Raw genomic sequence first — 17,792 nt, forward strand, 5'->3', positions numbered from 1 at the left:
ACCTGCCGCCCCATAAATGCGACATGCAACAATTTCAAAGATTTTACTGAGTTACAGTTCATATAAGGAAATCAGTCTATTGAAATAAATAAGTTGGGTCCTAATCTATGGATTTCACATGACTGGAAATACAGATCTGTTGGTCACAGATACCTGTTGGGGCGTTGATCAGAAAACCAGTCAGTATCTGGTGGATACAGAATCAATAGACCATTGGTTCCAGTATTGCCCTCAGGTAGCCTGTTTCTGGTCTCAGGTTCAGGATTGGCTGAAAAAGCATAACATTAATGTAAAATTGACCCTAGAAATGGCATTGTTGAGAGACCTGCAGAGTCAATTACTATACTAATACTCTTGGGGGGGGGGTCTCAGATGGTTGAGGGGCAGCTCTTAGGGAATTGTGGGGGGGGGATCTTGGATGGTTAGTGGCCTAGTGGTTGGGAGCTTGTTCCAGTGGCCGATACAGTAGGTCGCTGATTCGGGTCCCGATTTGACTTGGTGGGAGATCTGACGACTTGCCCTAGGGCCGCTTGACCCTGGTTGCTCCTGTGGGTCGCTCTGGAAGGGAGTGTCTGCGAGATGACTAAATGTAATGTAAATGTTGAGTGGCTTCACTGCAGGTAGATTCTATGTTTCAATGTTCAATAAAAAAAGAAATTGTTGAATAAATACATTTTAAAAAGTCAGTATCTTCTGTAACCACCATTTGCCTGCAGTGACACACATCTCCTTCGCACAGAGTTGATCAGGCTGTTGATTGTGGCCAGTGGAATGTTGTCGCACTGCTCTTCAATGACTGCGAAGTCTGGAACACGCTGTCGTACACGTCGATCCAAAGCATCCCAAACTGCTCAATGGGTGACATGTCTGGTGAGTATATAATGCTGAAACATGAGGTGATGGCAGCGGATGAATGGCACGACAGTGGGCCTCAGGATCTCATCACTGTGTCTCTGTGCATTCAAGTTGCCATCAATAAAATGCAATTGTGTTCGTTAACTGTAGTTTATGTCTGCCAATACCATAATCCCACTGCCACCATGGGACACTCTGTTCTCAACGTTGACATCAGAAAACCACAACTGCCCGGTACAGTTGAAACCGGGATTCATCCATGAAGACTACACTTCTCCAGCGTGCCAGTGGCCATCGAAGGTGAGCATTTGCCCACTGAAGTCGGCTACGACGTTGAACTGCAGTCAGGTCATGACCCTGCTGAGGACAACGAGCATTAATCTGTCCAATCTGGACCCTTTCTTTCTAAAATGATCTGCCAAAATTGTTGCAACCCCTATTACTAGCCTGTTCAACCTCTCTTTCGTGTCATCTGAGATTCCCAAAGATTGGAAAGGAGCTGCGGTCATCCCCCTCTTCAAAGGGGGGGGCACTCTTGACCCAAACTGCTACAGACCTATATCTATCCTACCCTGCCTCTCTAAAGTCCCACCACACCTTCTCCGCTATGCAATCTGGTTTCCGAGCTGGTCATGGGTGCACCTCAGCCACGCTCAAGGTCTTAAACGATATCTTAACCGCCATCGATAAGAAACAATACTGTGCAGCCGTATTCATTGACCTGGCCAAGGTTTTCGACTCTGTCAATCACCACATCCTCTTTGGCAGACTCAACAGCCTTGGTTTCTCAAATGATTGCCTCGCCTGGTTCACCAACTACTTCTCAGACAGAGTTCAGTGTGTGAAATCGGAGGGCCTGTTGTCCGGGCCTCTGGCAGTCTCTATGGGGGTGCCACAGGGTTCAATTCTTGGGCCGACTCTTTTCTCTGAATACATCAATGATGTCGCTCTTGCTGCTGGTGATTCTCTGATCCACCTCTACGCAGATGACACCATTCTGTATACCTCTGGCCCTTCTTTGGACACTATTAACTACCCTCCAGACGAGTTTCAATGCCATACAACTCTCCTTCCGTGGCCTCCAACTGCTCTTAATTACAAGTAAAACTAAATGCATGCTCTTCAACCGATCACTGCCTGCACCTGCCCGCCCGTCCAGCATCACTACTCTGGACGGTTCTGACTTAGAATATGTGGACAACTACAAATACCTAGGTGTCTGGTTAGACTGTAAACTCTCCTTCCAGACTCACATCAAACATCTCCAATCCAAAGTTAAATCTAGAATTGGCTTCCTATTTCGCAACAAAGCATCTTTCACTCATGCTGCCAAACATACCCTCGTAAAAATGATCATCCTACCGATCCTCGACTTCGGCGATGTCATTTACAAAATAGCCTCCAATACCCTACTCATTAAATTGGATGCAGTCTATCACAGTGCCATCCATTTTGTCACCAAAGCCCCATATACTACCCACCACTGCGATCTGTACGCTCTCGTTGGCTGGCCCCCGCTTCATACTCGTCGCCAAACCCACTGGCTCCAGGTCATCTACAAGACCCTGCTAGGTAAAGTCCCCCCTTATCTCAGCTCACTGGTCACCATAGCAGCACCCACCTGCAGCACGCGCTCCAGCAGGTATATCTCTCTGGTCACCCCCAAAGCCAATTCCTACTTTGGCCGCCTCTCCTTCCAGTTCTCTGCTGCCAATGACTGGAACGAACTACAAAAATCTCTAAAACTGAAAACACTTATCTCCCTCACTAGCTTTAAGCACCAGCTGTCAGAGCAGCTCACAGATTGCTGCACCTATACATAGCCCATCTATAATTTAGCCCAAACAACTACCTCTTCCCCTACTGTATTTATTTATTTAATTATTTATTTTGCTCCTTTGCACCCCATTATTTCTATTTCTACTTTGCACTTTCTTCCACTGCAAATCTACCATTCCAGTGTTTTACTTGCTATATTGTATTTACTTCGCCACCATGGCCTTTTTTGCCTTTACCTCCCTTATCTCACCTCATTTGCTCACTTTGTATATACTTATTTTTCTACTATATTATTGACTGTATGTTTGTTTTACTCCATGTGTAACTCTGTGTTGTTGTATGTGTCAAACTGCTTGCTTTATCTTGGCCAGGTCGTAATTGTAAATGAGAACTTGTTCTCAACTAGCCTACCTGGTTAAATAAAGGTGAAATAAAAATAAATTAATATAAGCTTCCCTGACACGGTTTCTGACAATTTGTGCAGAAATTCTTCGGTTGAGCAAACCCACAGTTTCATCAGCTGTCCAGGTGGCTGGTCTCAGACAATCCTGCAGGTGAAGAAGCCGGATATGGAGGTCCTGGGCTGGCATGGTTACACGTGGTCTGCAGTTGTGAGGCCGGTTGAATGTACTGCCAAATTCTCAAAAACTGCATTTTGAGGCGATTTATGGTAGAGAAATGAACATCAATTCTCTGGCACAGCTCTGTTGGACATTCCTGCAGTCAGCATGCCAATTGCACACTCCCTCAAAAGTTGAGACATCTGTTGTGTGACAAAACTGTACATTTTAGTGTGGCCTTTTAGTGCCCCCAGCACAAGGTGCACCTTTGTAATGATCATGCTCTTTAGTCAGCTTCTTGATATGCCACACCTGTCAGGCAAAGGACAAATGCTCACTAACAGGTATGTGAACAAACTTCTGCAAACATTTGAGAGAAATAAGCTTTTTGTCCGTCTGGAACATTTCTGGGATCTTTTATTCCATCTCATGAAACATGGAACCAACACTTTACATTACATGTTGTGTTTATATTTTTGTTCAGTGTAGCTCTGCAGTTATTTTAACTCTGCCACTGACAGAGATTGTGTGTGTAGGCCAGTCACTATCTGGTGGGTTACCATGGGGCTATGTTCTCAGCCCCTGGATTAAGTGTTGCTTCTGACACCCTGCTTTGATCACACACTAGGGGAGAGGAGAGTGGGAGAGGAGAGGAAAGAAGTGGGAGAGGAAAGGGGGGAGAGGCCTGCCCCAGGGTGCATGAGAGGGGGTGAGGGGCCCAAGGCAGAGGTGGTGAGGAAGAAAGGCTGTGAGGGAGATGGAGGGGGAGAGGAGAGAATGGAAGAGGGAGAGACAGCGAAGGGGAGAGAGGCCCCCCCAGGGCACATGAGAGGGTGTGAGGGGAGAAGGGGTAAGTAGAAGGAGAGAGAGGAGAGAAAATGAGAGGGGAGAGAATAGGAGAAGGGAGATAATAGGAGAAGGGTGAGGTAGAGAGAGGAATTGAGATTGATGGTCCAGGGAAGGAATAAATTGGGCAGGAGAGAGGGAGAGGTGGAGTCCCATTGGCGGATGAAGAATATGGCCTTTCACTCTCTTTCTCTTTAATTCTCTTGTTGTAGCTAAAGTGCTGCACATCCAATGATGGATGGATAGGTCGCTGAAGTGAAATTGTCTAGTGATGAATACTTGGTCAGATATACTATAATATAGACAGGAAAATCACTTCCACAGCTGATTATCAAGCTTTTATTATTTGAATCAGTTGTGTAGTGCAAGAGTTGGAGAAATACTGAGGACAGAGTTGGAGAAATACTGAGGACAGAGTTGGTGAAATACTGAGGACAGAGTTGGAGAAATACTTAGGACAGAGCTGAGGACAGAGCTGGAGACATACTGAGGACAGAGCTGGAGAAATACTCAGGACAGAGCTGGAGAAATACTCAGGACAGAGCTGGAGACATACTGAGGACAGAGTTGGAGAAATACTGAGGAAGGAGTTGGATAAATACTGAGGACAGAGTTGGAGAAATACTGAGGACAGAGCTGGAGAAATACTGAGGACAGAGTTGGATAAATACTGAGGACAGAGCTGAGGACAGAGCTGGAGACATACTGAGGACAGAGCTGGAGAAATACTGAGGACAGAGCTGAGGACAGAGCTGGAGAAATACTGAGGACAGAGCTGAGGACAGAGCTGGAGAAATACTGAGGACAGAGTTGGAGAAATACTGAGGACAGAGCTGGAGAAATACTGAGGACAGAGTTGGAGAAATACTGAGGACAGAGTTGGATAAATACTGAGGACAGAGCTGAGGACAGAGCTGGAGACATACTGAGGACAGAGCTGGAGAAATACTGAGGACAGAGCTGAGGACAGAGCTGGAGAAATACTGAGGACAGAGCTGAGGACAGAGCTGGAGAAATACTGAGGACAGAGCTGAGGACAGAGCTGGAGAAATACTGAGGACAGAGTTGGAGAAATACTGAGGACAGAGCTGGAGAAATACTGAGGACAGAGCTGAGGACAGATTTGGAGAAATTCTTAGGACAGAGTTGGAGAAATTCTGTGTCACGTCCTGACCAGTAAAGGGGTTATTTGTTATTGTAGTTTGGTCAGGACGTGGCATTTACATTTACGTCATTTAGCAGACGCTCTTATCCAGAGCGACGTTCAAATTGGTGCATTCACCTTATGATATCCAGTGGAACAACCACTTTACAATAGTACATCTATATGTTTTTTGGGGGGAGGGTGGGGGGGGGGGGGGTTAGAAGGATTACTTAATCCTATCCCAGGTATTCCTTAAAGAGGTGGGGTTTCAGGTGTCTCCGGAAGGTGGTGATTGACTCCGCTGTCCTGGCGTCGTGAGGGAGCTTGTTCCACCATTGGGGTGCCAGAGCAGCGAACAGTTTTGACTGGGCTGAGCGGGAACTGTGCTTCCACAGAGGTAGGGAGGCGAGCAGGCCAGAGGTGGATGAACGCAGTGCCCTTCTTTGGATGTAGGGACTGATCAGAGCCTGAAGGTACGGAGGTGCCGTTCCCCTCACAGCTCCGTAGGCAAACACCATGGTCTTGTAGCAGATGCGAGCTTCAACTGGAAGCCAGTGGAATGTGCGGAGGAGCGGGGTGACGTGAGAGAACTTTGGAAGGTTGAACACCAGACGGGCTGCGGCGTTCTGGATGAGTTGTCGGGGTTTAATGGCACAGGCAGGGAGCCCCGCCAACAGCGAGTTGCAGTTATCCAGATGGGAGATGACAAGTGCCTGGATTAGGACCTGCGCCGCTTCCTGTGTGAGGCAGCGTCGTACTCTGCGAAGGTTGTAGAGCATGAACCTACAGGATCGGGTCACTGCCTTTATGTTAGCGGAGAACGACAGGGTGTTGTCCAGGGTCACGCCAAGGATCTTAGCACTCTGGGAAGGAGGACACAATGGAGTTGTCAACCGTGATGGCGAGATCATGGAATGGGCAGTCCTTTCCCGGGAGGAAGAGCAGCTCCGTCTTGCCGAGGTGGCAGGGGGTGTTTGTTTTATGTGGTTCGGGGTTTGTTGGGATATGTATTTATGTAAGAGGGGTGCTTGTTTATGTGTTCCGGGGTTTTGGGGTATTGTTCTATGTTTTGTATTTCTATGGTTTTTCTATGTTGTGTATTTCTTTGTTGGCCTGGTATGGCTCTCAATCAGGAACAGCTGTACATCGTTGTTGCTGGTTGGGAGTCATACTTAGGTAGCCCTTTTTTCACCTGTCTTTTGTGGGAAGTTGTTTTTGCATAGCTGTGTGTGTAGCCTGCAATATTGTGCGTTCGTTCGTTTTCTTGTTTTATTTTGTTAAGTGTTCAATAAAAGTTAAAATGAGCACTCAACCCGCTGCGCCTTGGTCTACTCCGTACGACAACCATTACATTCTGAGGACAGAGTTGGAGAAATTCTGAGGACAGAGCTGGAGAAATACTGAGAACAGAGTTGGAGAAATACTGAGGACAGAGCTGGAGAAATACTGAGGACAGAGCTGGAGAAATACTGAGGACAGAGCTGGAGAAATACTGAGGACAGAGCTGGAGAAATACTGAGGACAGAGCTGGAGAAATACTGAGGACAGAGCTGGAGAAATACTGAGGACAGAGTTGGAGAAATACTGAGGACAGAGCTGGAGAAATACTGAGGACAGAGCTGAGGACAGAGTTGGAGAAATACTGAGGACAGAGCTGAGGACAGAGCTGGAGAAATACTGAGGACAGAGCTGGAGAAATACTGAGGACAGATTTGGAGAAATACTGAGGACAGAGTTGGAGAAATACTGAGGACAGAGCTGAGGACAGAGCTGGAGAAATACTGAGGACAGAGCTGGAGAAATACTGAGGACAGAGCTGAGGACAGAGGACAGAGCTGGAGAAATACTGAGGACAGAGCTGAGGACAGAGCTGGAGAAATACTGAGGACAGAGCTGAGGATAGAGCTGGAGAAATGCTGAGGACAGAGCTGGCGAAATACTGAGGACAGAGCTGGAGAAATACTGAGGACAGAGTTGGAGAAATACTGAGGACAGAGCTGAGGACAGAGTTGGAGAAATACTGAGGACAGAGCTGGAGAAATACTGAGGACAGAGCTGAGGACAGAGCTGAGGACAGAGTTGGAGAAATGCTGAGGACAGAGCTGAGGACAGAGCTGAGGACAGAGTTGGAGAATTATTGAGGACAGAGCTGAGGACAGAGCTGAGGACAGAGTTGGAGAAATACTGAGGACAGAGCTGAGGACAGAGTTGGATAAATACTGAGGACAGAGTTGGATAAATACTGAGGACAGAGCTGAGGACAGAGCTGAGGACAGAGTTGGAGAAATGCTGAGGACAGAGCTGAGGACAGAGTTGGAGAAATACTGAGGACAGAGCTGAGGACAGAGCTGAGGACAGAGTTGGAGAAATACTGAGGACAGAGTTGGAGAAATACTAAGGACAGAGCTGAGGACAGAGTTGGAGAAATACTGAGGACAGAGTTGGAGAAATACTGAGGACAGAGTTGGGGAAATACTGAGGACAGAGCTGAGGACAGAGTTGGATAATACTGAGGACAGAGCTGAGGACAGAGTTGGATAAATACTGAGGACAGAGTTGGAGAAATACTAAGGACAGAGCTGAGGACAGAGTTGGAGAAATGCTGAGGACAGAGCTGAGGACAGAGTTGGAGAAATGCTGAGGACAGAGCTGAGGACAGAGTTGGAGAAATACTGAGGACAGAGCTGAGGACAGAGCTGTTGAAATGCTGAGGACAGATTTTGGAAAATGCTGAGGACAGAGTTTAGGAAGAGATGGTCAGGGAAGTGAAAACAGTTTCCTTATTTTCTGTTGCATTGCTGTAGTATTGAAACCAATCTATTCCTATTGAGTAAAATCTGGCCATTTGCAGACTGCCCACATATACACTGCTCAAAAAAATAAAGGGAACACTAAAATAACACATCCTAGATCTGAATGAATGAAATAATCTTATTAAATACTTTTTTCTTTACATAGTTGAATGTGCTGACAACTAAATCACACAAAAATAATCAATGGAAATCCAATTTATCAACCCATGGAGGTCTGGATTTGGAGTCACACTCAAAATTAAAGTGGAAAACCACACTACAGGCTGATCCAACTTTGATGTAATGTCCTTAAAACAAGTCAAATGAGTCTCAGTAGTGTGTGGCCTCCACGTGCCTGTATGACCTCCCTACAACGCCTGGGCATGCTCCTGATGAGGTGGCGGATGGTCTCCTGAGGGATCTCCTCCCAGACCTGGACTAAAGCATCCGCCAACTCCTGGATAGTCTGTGGTGCAACGTGGCGTTGGTGGATGGAGTGAGACATGATGTCCCAGATGTGCTCAATTGGATTCTGGTCTGTGTAACGGGCGGGCCAGCCCATAGCATCAATGCCTTCCTCTTGCAGGAACTGCTGACACACTCCAGCCACATGAGGTCTAGCATTGTCTTGCATTAGGAGGAACCCAGGGCCAACCGCACCAGCATATGGTCTCACAAGGGGTCTGAGGATCTCATCTCGGTACCTAATGGCAGTCAGGCTACCTCTGGCGAGCACATGGAGGGCTGTGCGGCCCCCCAAAGAAATGCCACCCCACACCATGACTGACCCACCTCCAAACCGGTCATGCTGGAGGATGTTGCAGGCAGCAGAATGTTCTCCACGGCGTCTCCAGACTCTGTCACGTCTGTCACATGTGCTCAGTGTGAACCTGCTTTCATCTGTGAAGAGCACAGGGTGCCAGTGGCGAATTTGCCAATCTTGGTGTTCTCTGGCAAATGCCAAACGTCCTGCACGGTGTTGGGCTGTAAGCACAACCCCCACCTGTGGACGTCGGGCCCTCATACCACCCTCATGGAGTCTGTTTCTGACCGTTTGAGCAGACACATGCACATTTCTGGCCTGCTGGAGGTCATTTTGCAGGGCTCTGGCAGTGCTTCTCCTGCTCCTCCTTGCACAAAGGCGGAGGTAGCGGTCCTGCTGCTGGGTTGTTGCCCTCCTACGGCCTCCTCCACGTCTCCTGATGTACTGGCCTGTCTCCTGGTAGCGCCTCCATGCTCTGGACACTACGCTGACAGACACAGCAAACCTTCTTGCCACAGCTCGCATTGATGTGCCATCCTGGATGAGCTGCACTACCTGAGCCACTTGTGTGGGTTGTAGACTCCGTCTCATGCTACCACTAGAGTGAAAGCACTGCCAGCATTCAAAAGTGACCAAAACATCAGCCAGGATGCATAGGAACTGAGAAGTGGTCTGTGGTTACCACCTGCAGAACCACTCCTTTATTGGGGGTGTCTTGCTAATTGCCTATAATTTCCACCTGTTGTCTATTCCATTTGCACAACAGCATGTGAAATTTATTGTCAATCAGTGTTGCTTCCTAAGTGGACAGTTTGATTTCACAGAAGTGCGATTGACTTGGAGTTACATTGTGTTGTTTAAGTGTTCCCTTTATTTTTTTGAGCAGTATATATCACTCAGTTTATTTGATCCACTATCAACGTTCATTAAGAGGATAGCTGGATTATAAAATAAATTCAGACTAGGAAGGAAATGATGTTGAGGTTGTGTTTCATGCGGTATCGCTCCATGTAACTCCATCTATCTGTGAGGGAGGTTTAATGTGGGTTGAGAGATTCACTCTCCCTGTCTTCTGCCTCTCCCACAGGATCTGGGTAGCAGGCTTTTAAATGGCAAGTAGCTTTTAGAGAAGGAAGCATCATTCACACTGATGAAACACTGGTTTATTCCTGTGAGGGGAGGGAGAGAGAGAGAGAGAGAGAGAGAGAAACTGAGACAGAGAGGGTGAGAGAGAGAGAGGGTCAGGGAGAGCGAGAGGGTCAGGGAGAGAGAGAAAGGGAGACGGAGAGTGTGAGAGAGAGTAAGGGAGAAAGGGAGACAGAGGGTGAGAGAAAGAGAGGGTCAGGGAGAGAGAGAAAGGGAAACGGAGAGCGAGAGAGTATCAGGGAGAGAGAGTAAGAAAGGGAAGGGTCTTGGAGAAAAAATCTTTTTTTTTAGAGAGAGAGAGTCCCTTTGATGATCTCAGGCTCTCCTGCTGGGCTCTCAGACACCACTCATCACAGAAGGAGGGGGAGGGAGGGAGGGGAATAAAGAAAGCCAAGCCTATCAGAATGGAAGCTGAGGAGATGAACACCAATCCAATCTGAAGAGTGAGAGTGATACAGGTATTGGAGTAGTAGGTAATAGATGATTTAGAAGTGCTCTATTGTATAGTTCTCTGCAGGGATAATGGGGGGTGATCATGCTCTTTCATTGTCCTCCACATTCAGCAGGTAGATATTTTAGACTGACTGGGTCGTCTGAGAGTCACAAGACTGTGTTAGTTCACTGAGCTAAAGCCTCGGCATCAACACCAATCGGTCACATATAAACTCAGCAAAAAAAGAAACGTCCTCTCACTGTCAACTGCGTTTATTTTCAGCAAACTTGACGTGTAAATATGTGTATGAACATAACAAGATTCAACAACTGAGACATGAACTGAACAAGTTCCACATACATGTGACTATCAGAAATGGAATAATGTGTCCCTGAACAAACGGGGGGTCAAAATCAAAAGTAACAGTCAGTATCTGGTGTGGCCACCAGCTGCATTAAGTACTGCAGTGCATCTCTTCCTCATTGCCTGCACCAGATTTGCCAGTTCTTGCTGTGAGATGTTACCCCACTCTTCCACCAAGGCACCTTCAAGTTCCCGGACATTTCTGGGGGGAATGGCCTTAGCCCTCACCCTCAAATCCAACAGGTCCCAGACGTGCTCAATGGGATTGAGATCCGGGCTCTTTGCTGGCCATGGTAGAACACTGACATTCCTGTCTTGCAGGAAATCATGTACAGAATGAGCAGTATGGCTGGTGTCCGATTTCAAAAAGGCTTTACAGCGAAAGCAAAACATTACATTATGTCAGCAGAGTACCCAGCCAGAAATAATCAGACACCCATTTTTCAAGCTAGCATATAATGTCACAAAAAACAAAACCACAGCTAAATGCAGCACTAACCTTTGATGATCTTCATCAGATGACAACCCTAGGACATTATGTTATACAATGCATGCATTTTTGTTCAATCAAGTTCATATTTATATCAAAAAACAGCTTTTTTACATTAGCATGTGATGTTCAGAACTAGCATACCCCCCGCAAACATCCGGTGAATTTACTAAATGACTCACGATAAACGTTCACAAAAAACATAACAATTATTTAAAGAATTACAGATACAGAACTCCTCTATGCACTCGATATGTCCGATTTTAAAATAGCTTTACGGTGAAAGCACATTTTGCAATATTCTCAGTAGATAGCCCAGCCATCACAGCTAGCCATTTAGACACCGACCAAGTTTAGCCCTGACCAAACTCCGATTTACTATTACAAAAGTTTGATTACCTTTGTTGTCTTCGTCAGAATGCACTCCCAGGACTGCTACTTCAATAACAAATGTTGGTTTGGTCCAAAATAATCCATCGTTATATCCAAATAGCGGCGTTTTGTTCGTGCGTTCTAGACACTATCCGAAGTGTAAATAAGGGTGACGAGCATGGCGCAATTCGTGACAAAAGATTTCTAAATATTCCATTGCCGTACTTCGAAGCATGTCAACCGCTGTTTAAAATCAATTTTTATGCCATTTTTCTCGTAAAAAAGCGATAATATTCCGACCGGGAATCTGCGTTTAGGTAAAAAGAGGAAAGAAAACAAAGCATTCGGTCGACGCGGGCACGCGCCTGAGTCTCACAGTACTGTAACCAGCCACTACCCAAACGCGCTACTTTGTTTCAACCAGTGCCTGCAAAGCCACGATTCAGCTTTTTGCCGCCTTCTGAGAACTCATTGGAGCCGTAGGAAGTGTCACGTAACAGCAGAGATCCTTTGTAATGGATAGAGATGGCAAAGAAGGCCAAGAAATGGTCAGACAGGGTACTTCCTGTACAGAATCTTCTCAGGTTTTGGCCTGCCAAATGAGTTCTGTTATACTCACAGACACCATTCAAACAGTTTTAGAAACTTTAGAGTGTTTTCTATCCAAAGCTAATAATTATATGCATATTCTAGTTTCTGGGCAGGAGTAATAATCAGATTAAATCGGGTACGTTTTTTATCCGGCTGTGAAAATACTGCCCCCTATCCATAACAGGTTAACAACGTGCGCCAATATATCAATCTCAGTGAGCGCAACTAGTGATATTTAAGACTGACAAAAAGCTGGTCTTAGCGGTAACGCAATTGTTTATGGTGTTGATTTTGCCAGTGGAGGCCTTATCTTACCAATGTTTTATTAAAATATCACGAGCATCAAAACAGTCAACAGACGTTCCCCTTTTTTAATTATATTTAACATTATTTTTGTCCAGCTTCTGTGAAACGTTTGTACTCATTATATGCGATGTCGATTGCATGAAAGGTGTCTGTGACTGTAGGAAGCCTGTTTAAGAACAACCTCTCTAGGACATATGGGACGGTAGCAGAGCGCCAAATTCAAAACAACAAAAATCTCATAATTCATATTTCTCACACATACAAGTATTAGACACCATTTTAAAGATAATCTTCTCGTTAATCCAACCACATTGTCCGATTTCAAAAAGGCTTTACGGCGAAAGCATAGCATTAGATTATGTTATGACAGCACCGAGACAAGAAAAACCACACAGCCATTTTCCAAACAAGGAGAGGTGTCACAAAAACCAGAAATATAGCTAAAATGAATCACTAACCTTTGATGATCTTCATCAGATGGCACTCATAGGACTTCATGTTACACAATACATGTATGTTTTGCTCGATAAAGTTCACATTTATATCCAAAAACACCATTTTACATTGGCGTGTAATGTTCAGAAATGTTTTGCCTCCAAACCTCTGGTGAATGAGCACATCTATTTACAGAAATACTCATCATAAACTTTGACAAAAGATACAAGTGTTATGCACAGAATTATAGATAAACCTCTCCTTAATGCAACCGCTGTGTCAGATTTCAAAAAAGCTTTATGGCGAAAGCAAACTTTGCAATAATCTGAGTACAGCGCTCAGATATTAAAACAAGCCATACAGATATCCGCCATTTTGGAGTCAACAGAAGTCACAAATAACATTATAAATATCCACTTACCTTTGATGATCTTCATCAGAATGCACTCCCACGAATCCCAGTTCCACTATAAATGTTCGTTTTGTTCGATAAAGTTCAGATTTATGTCCAAATACCTCCATTTTGTTCGCGCGTTTAGTCCAGCACTCCAAATTCACTATGCGCGTGAGTTTAGTCCAGACGAAAAGTCAAAATAGTTCCATTACAGTTCGTAGAAAGATGTCAAATGATGTATAGAATCAGACTTTAGGATGTTTTTATCATAAATCTGCAATAATATTCCAACCGGACAATTCCATTGTCTTTAGAATTGAAAGGAAAGGCAGCTCGCTCTCACGGCCGTGCGCATGTTTGAGCTCATGCCAATTTTCAAGACACATGACTGAATCAGCTCTTATTCTCTTCCCATTCACAGTAGAAGCCTGAAACAAGGTTCTAAAGACAGTTGACATCTAGTAGAAGCCGTAGGAAGTGCAAAATGACCCCACAAAAAAACCAACGACGTTTTCGTCTTTTGAGCTTCTAGTCATGAAATCTATGCAGCCTACTCAATCACTTTTTAGAGCTACAGTTTACAGGCCTCCTGGGTCATATACAGTGTTCCTCACTGAGTTCCCTGAATTCCTATCGGACATTGTAGTCACAGCAGATAATATTATAATTTTTGGTGACTTTAATATTCACATGGAAAAGTCCACAGACCCACTCCAAAAAGCTTTCGGAACTATCATCGATTCAGTGGGTTTTGTCCAACATGTCTCTGGACCTACTCACTGCCACAGTCATACTCTGGACCTAGTTTTGTCCCGTGGAATAAATGTTGTGGATCTTAATGTTTTTTCTCATAATCCTGGACTATTGGACCACCATTTTATTACGTGTGCAATCGCAACAAATAATCTGCTCAGACCCCAACCAAGGAGCATCAAAAGCCGTGCTATAAATTCTGAGACAACCCAAAGATTTCTTGATGCCCTTCCAGACTCCCTCTGCCTACCCAAGGACATCAGAGGACAAAAATCAGTTAACCTCTATGGGCTAGGTGGGACGTCACCGTCCCACTCTATTCAACAGCCAGTGGAACAGCGTGGCGCGAAATACAAAAAACAAAAAAATTCAATAATTTCAATTTTTCAAACATACGGCTATTTTACACCATTTTAAAGATAAGACTCTCGTTAATCTAACCACATTGTCCGATTTCAAAAAGGCTTTACAGCGAAAGCAAAACATTACATTATGTTAGGAGAGTACATAGCCCAAAATAATCACACAGCCATTTTCCAAGCAAGCATATATGTCACAGAAACCCAAATCACAGGTAAATGAAGCACTAACCTTTGATGATCTTCATCAGATGACACTCCTAGGACATTATGTTATACAATACATGCATGTTTTGTTCAATCAAGTTCATATTTATATGCTGCTCAAAAAAATAAAGGGAACACTTAAACAACACAATGTAACTCCAAGTCAATCACACTTCTGTGAAATCAAACTGTCCACTTAGGAAGCGACACTGATTGACAAAAAATGTCACATGCTGTTGTGCAAATGGAATAGACAACAGGTGGAAATTATAGGCAATTAGCAAGACACCCCCAATAAAGGAGTGGTTCTGCAGGTGGTAACCACAGACCACTTCTCAGTTCCTATGCTTCCTGGCTGATGTTTTGGTCACTTTTGAATGCTGGCGGTGCTTTCACTCTAGTGGTAGCATGAGACGGAGTCTACAACCCACACAAGTGGCTCAGGTAGTGCAGCTCATCCAGGATGGCACATCAATGCGAGCTGTGGCAAGAAGGTTTACTGTGTCTGTCAGCGTAGTGTCCAGAGCATGGAGGCGCTACCAGGAGACAGGCCAGTACATCAGGAGACGTGGAGGAGGCCGTAGGAGGGCAACAACCCAGCAGCAGGACCGCTACCTCCGCCTTTGTGCAAGGAGGAGCACTGCCAGAGCCCTGCAAAATTACATTACATTACATTTAAGTCATTTAGCAGACGCTCTTATCCAGAGCGACTTACAAATTGGTGCATTCACCTTATGATATCCAGTGGAACAACCACTTTACAATAGTGCATCTAAATCTTTTAGGGGGGGTAGAAGGATTACTTTATCCTATCCTAGGTATTCCTTAAAGAGGTGGGGTTTCAGGTGTCTCCGGAAGGTGGTGATTGACTCCGCTGTCCTGGCGTCGTGAGGGAGCTTGTTCCACCATTGGGGTGCCAGAGCAGCGAACAGTTTTGACTGGGCTGAGCGGGAACTGTGCTTCCTCAGAGGTAGGGGGGCCAGCAGGCCAGAGGTGGATGTGTCTGCTCAAACGGTCAGAAACAGACTCCATGAGGGTGGTATGAGGGCCCGACGTCCACAGGTGGGGGTTGTGCTTACAGCCCAACACCGTGCAGGACGTTTGGCATTTGCCAGAGAAAACCAAGATTGGCAAATTCGCCACTGGCACCCTGTGCTCTTCACAGATGAAAGCAGGTTCACACTGAGCACATGTGACAGACATGACAGTCTGGAGACGCCGTGGAGAACATTCTGCTGCCTGCAACATCCTCCAGCATGACCGGTTTGGCGGTGGGTCAGTCATGGTGTGGGGTGGCATTTCTTTGGGGGGCCGCACAGCCCTCCATGTGCTCGCCAGAGGTAGCCTGACTGCCATTAGGTACCGAGATGAGATCCTCAGACCCCTTGTGAGACCATATGCTGGTGCAGATGGCCCTGGGTTCCTCCTAATGTAAGACAATGCTAGACCTCATGTGGCTGGAGTGTGTCAGCAGTTCCTGCAAGAGGAAGGCATTGATGCTATGGACTGGCCCGCCCGTTCCCCAGACCTGAATCCAATTGAGCACATCTGGGACATCATGTCTCGCTCCATCCACCAACGCCACGTTGCACCACAGACTGTCCAGGAGTTGGCGGATGCTTTAGTCCAGGTCTGGGAGGAGATCCCTCAGGAGACCATCCGCCACCTCATCAGGAGCATGCCCAGGCGTTGTAGGGAGGTCATACAGGCACGTGGAGGCCACACACACTACTGAGCCTCATTTTGACTTGTTTTAATGACATTACATCAAAGTTGGATCAGCCTGTAGTGTGGTTTTCCACTTTAATTTTGAGTGTGACTCCAAATCCAGACCTCCATGGGTTGATAAATTGGATTTCCATTGATTATTTTTGTGTGATTTAGTTGTCAGCACATTCAACTATGTAAAGAAAAAAGTATTTAATAAGATTATTTCATTCATTCAGATCTAGGATGTGTTATTTTAGTGTTCCCTTTATTTTTTTGAGCAGTGTATATGTGGGCAGTCTGCAAATGGCCAGATTTTACTCAATAGGAATAGATTGGTTTCAATACTACAGCAATGCAACAGAAAATAAGGAAACTGTTTTCACTTCCCTGACCATCTCTTCCTAAACTCTGTCCTCAGCATTTTCCAAATGCTGTCCTCAACGCTGTCCTCAGCATTTCCCAAAATCTGTCCTCAGCATTTCAACAGCTCTGTCCTCAGCTCTGTCCTCAGTATTTCTCCAACTCTGTCCTCAGCTCTGTCCTCAGCATTTCTCCAACTCTGTCCTCAGCTCTGTCCTTAGTATTTCTCCAACTCTGTCCTCAGTATTTATCCAACTCTGTCCTCAGCTCTGTCCTCAGTATTATCCAACTCTGTCCTCAGCTCTGTCCTCAGTATTTCCCCAACTCTGTCCTCAGTATTTCTCCAACTCTGTCCTCAGTATTTCTCCAACTCTGTCCTCAGCTCTGTCCTTAGTATTTCTCCAACTCTGTCCTCAGTATTTCTCCAACTCTGTCCTCAGCTCTGTCCTCAGCTCTGTCCTCAGTATTTCTCCAACTCTGTCCTCAGCTCTGTCCTCAGCATTTCTCCAACTCTGTCCTCAGCTCTGTCCTCAGCTCTGTCCTCAGTATTTATCCAACTCTGTCCTCAGTATTTATCCAACTCTGTCCTCAGCTCTGTCCTCAGTATTTCTCCAACTCTGTCCTCAGCTCTGTCCTCAGCTCTGTCCTCAATAATTCTCCAACTCTGTCCTCAGCTCTGTCCTCAGCTCTGTCCTCACCCACCAACTTCGGGGCACACTAAACTCAGAATTAGTATTAGAAAAATGGTATTACCTTTGCTGATCTTCGTCAGAATGCACTCCCAGGACTGCTACTTCCACAAGAAATGTTGTTTTTGTTCCAAATAATCCATAGTTATGTCCAAACACCTCCGTTTTGTTCGTGCGGTCAGGTCACTATCCAAAGTGTAACTCGGGAGCGCATTTTGAGACCAAAAAATTCAAAATGTTCCATTACCGTACTTAGAAGCAAGTCAAACGCTGTTTAAAATCAATTTTTATGGTATTTTACTCGTAAAATAGCGATAATATTCCAACCGGACAATAGTGTATTCATTCAAAGAGGAAAAGAAAAAACAGCATGGTCTCGTGAACGCGCATATCCAATCTCTTTGTCACCAGGCAGACCACTGAGAAACTGAGCTACTATACTCTG

The sequence above is a fragment of the Salmo salar genome, chromosome ssa01, assembly GCF_905237065.1.
Source record: "Salmo salar chromosome ssa01, Ssal_v3.1, whole genome shotgun sequence".
Lineage (NCBI taxonomy): Eukaryota > Metazoa > Chordata > Actinopteri > Salmoniformes > Salmonidae > Salmo > Salmo salar.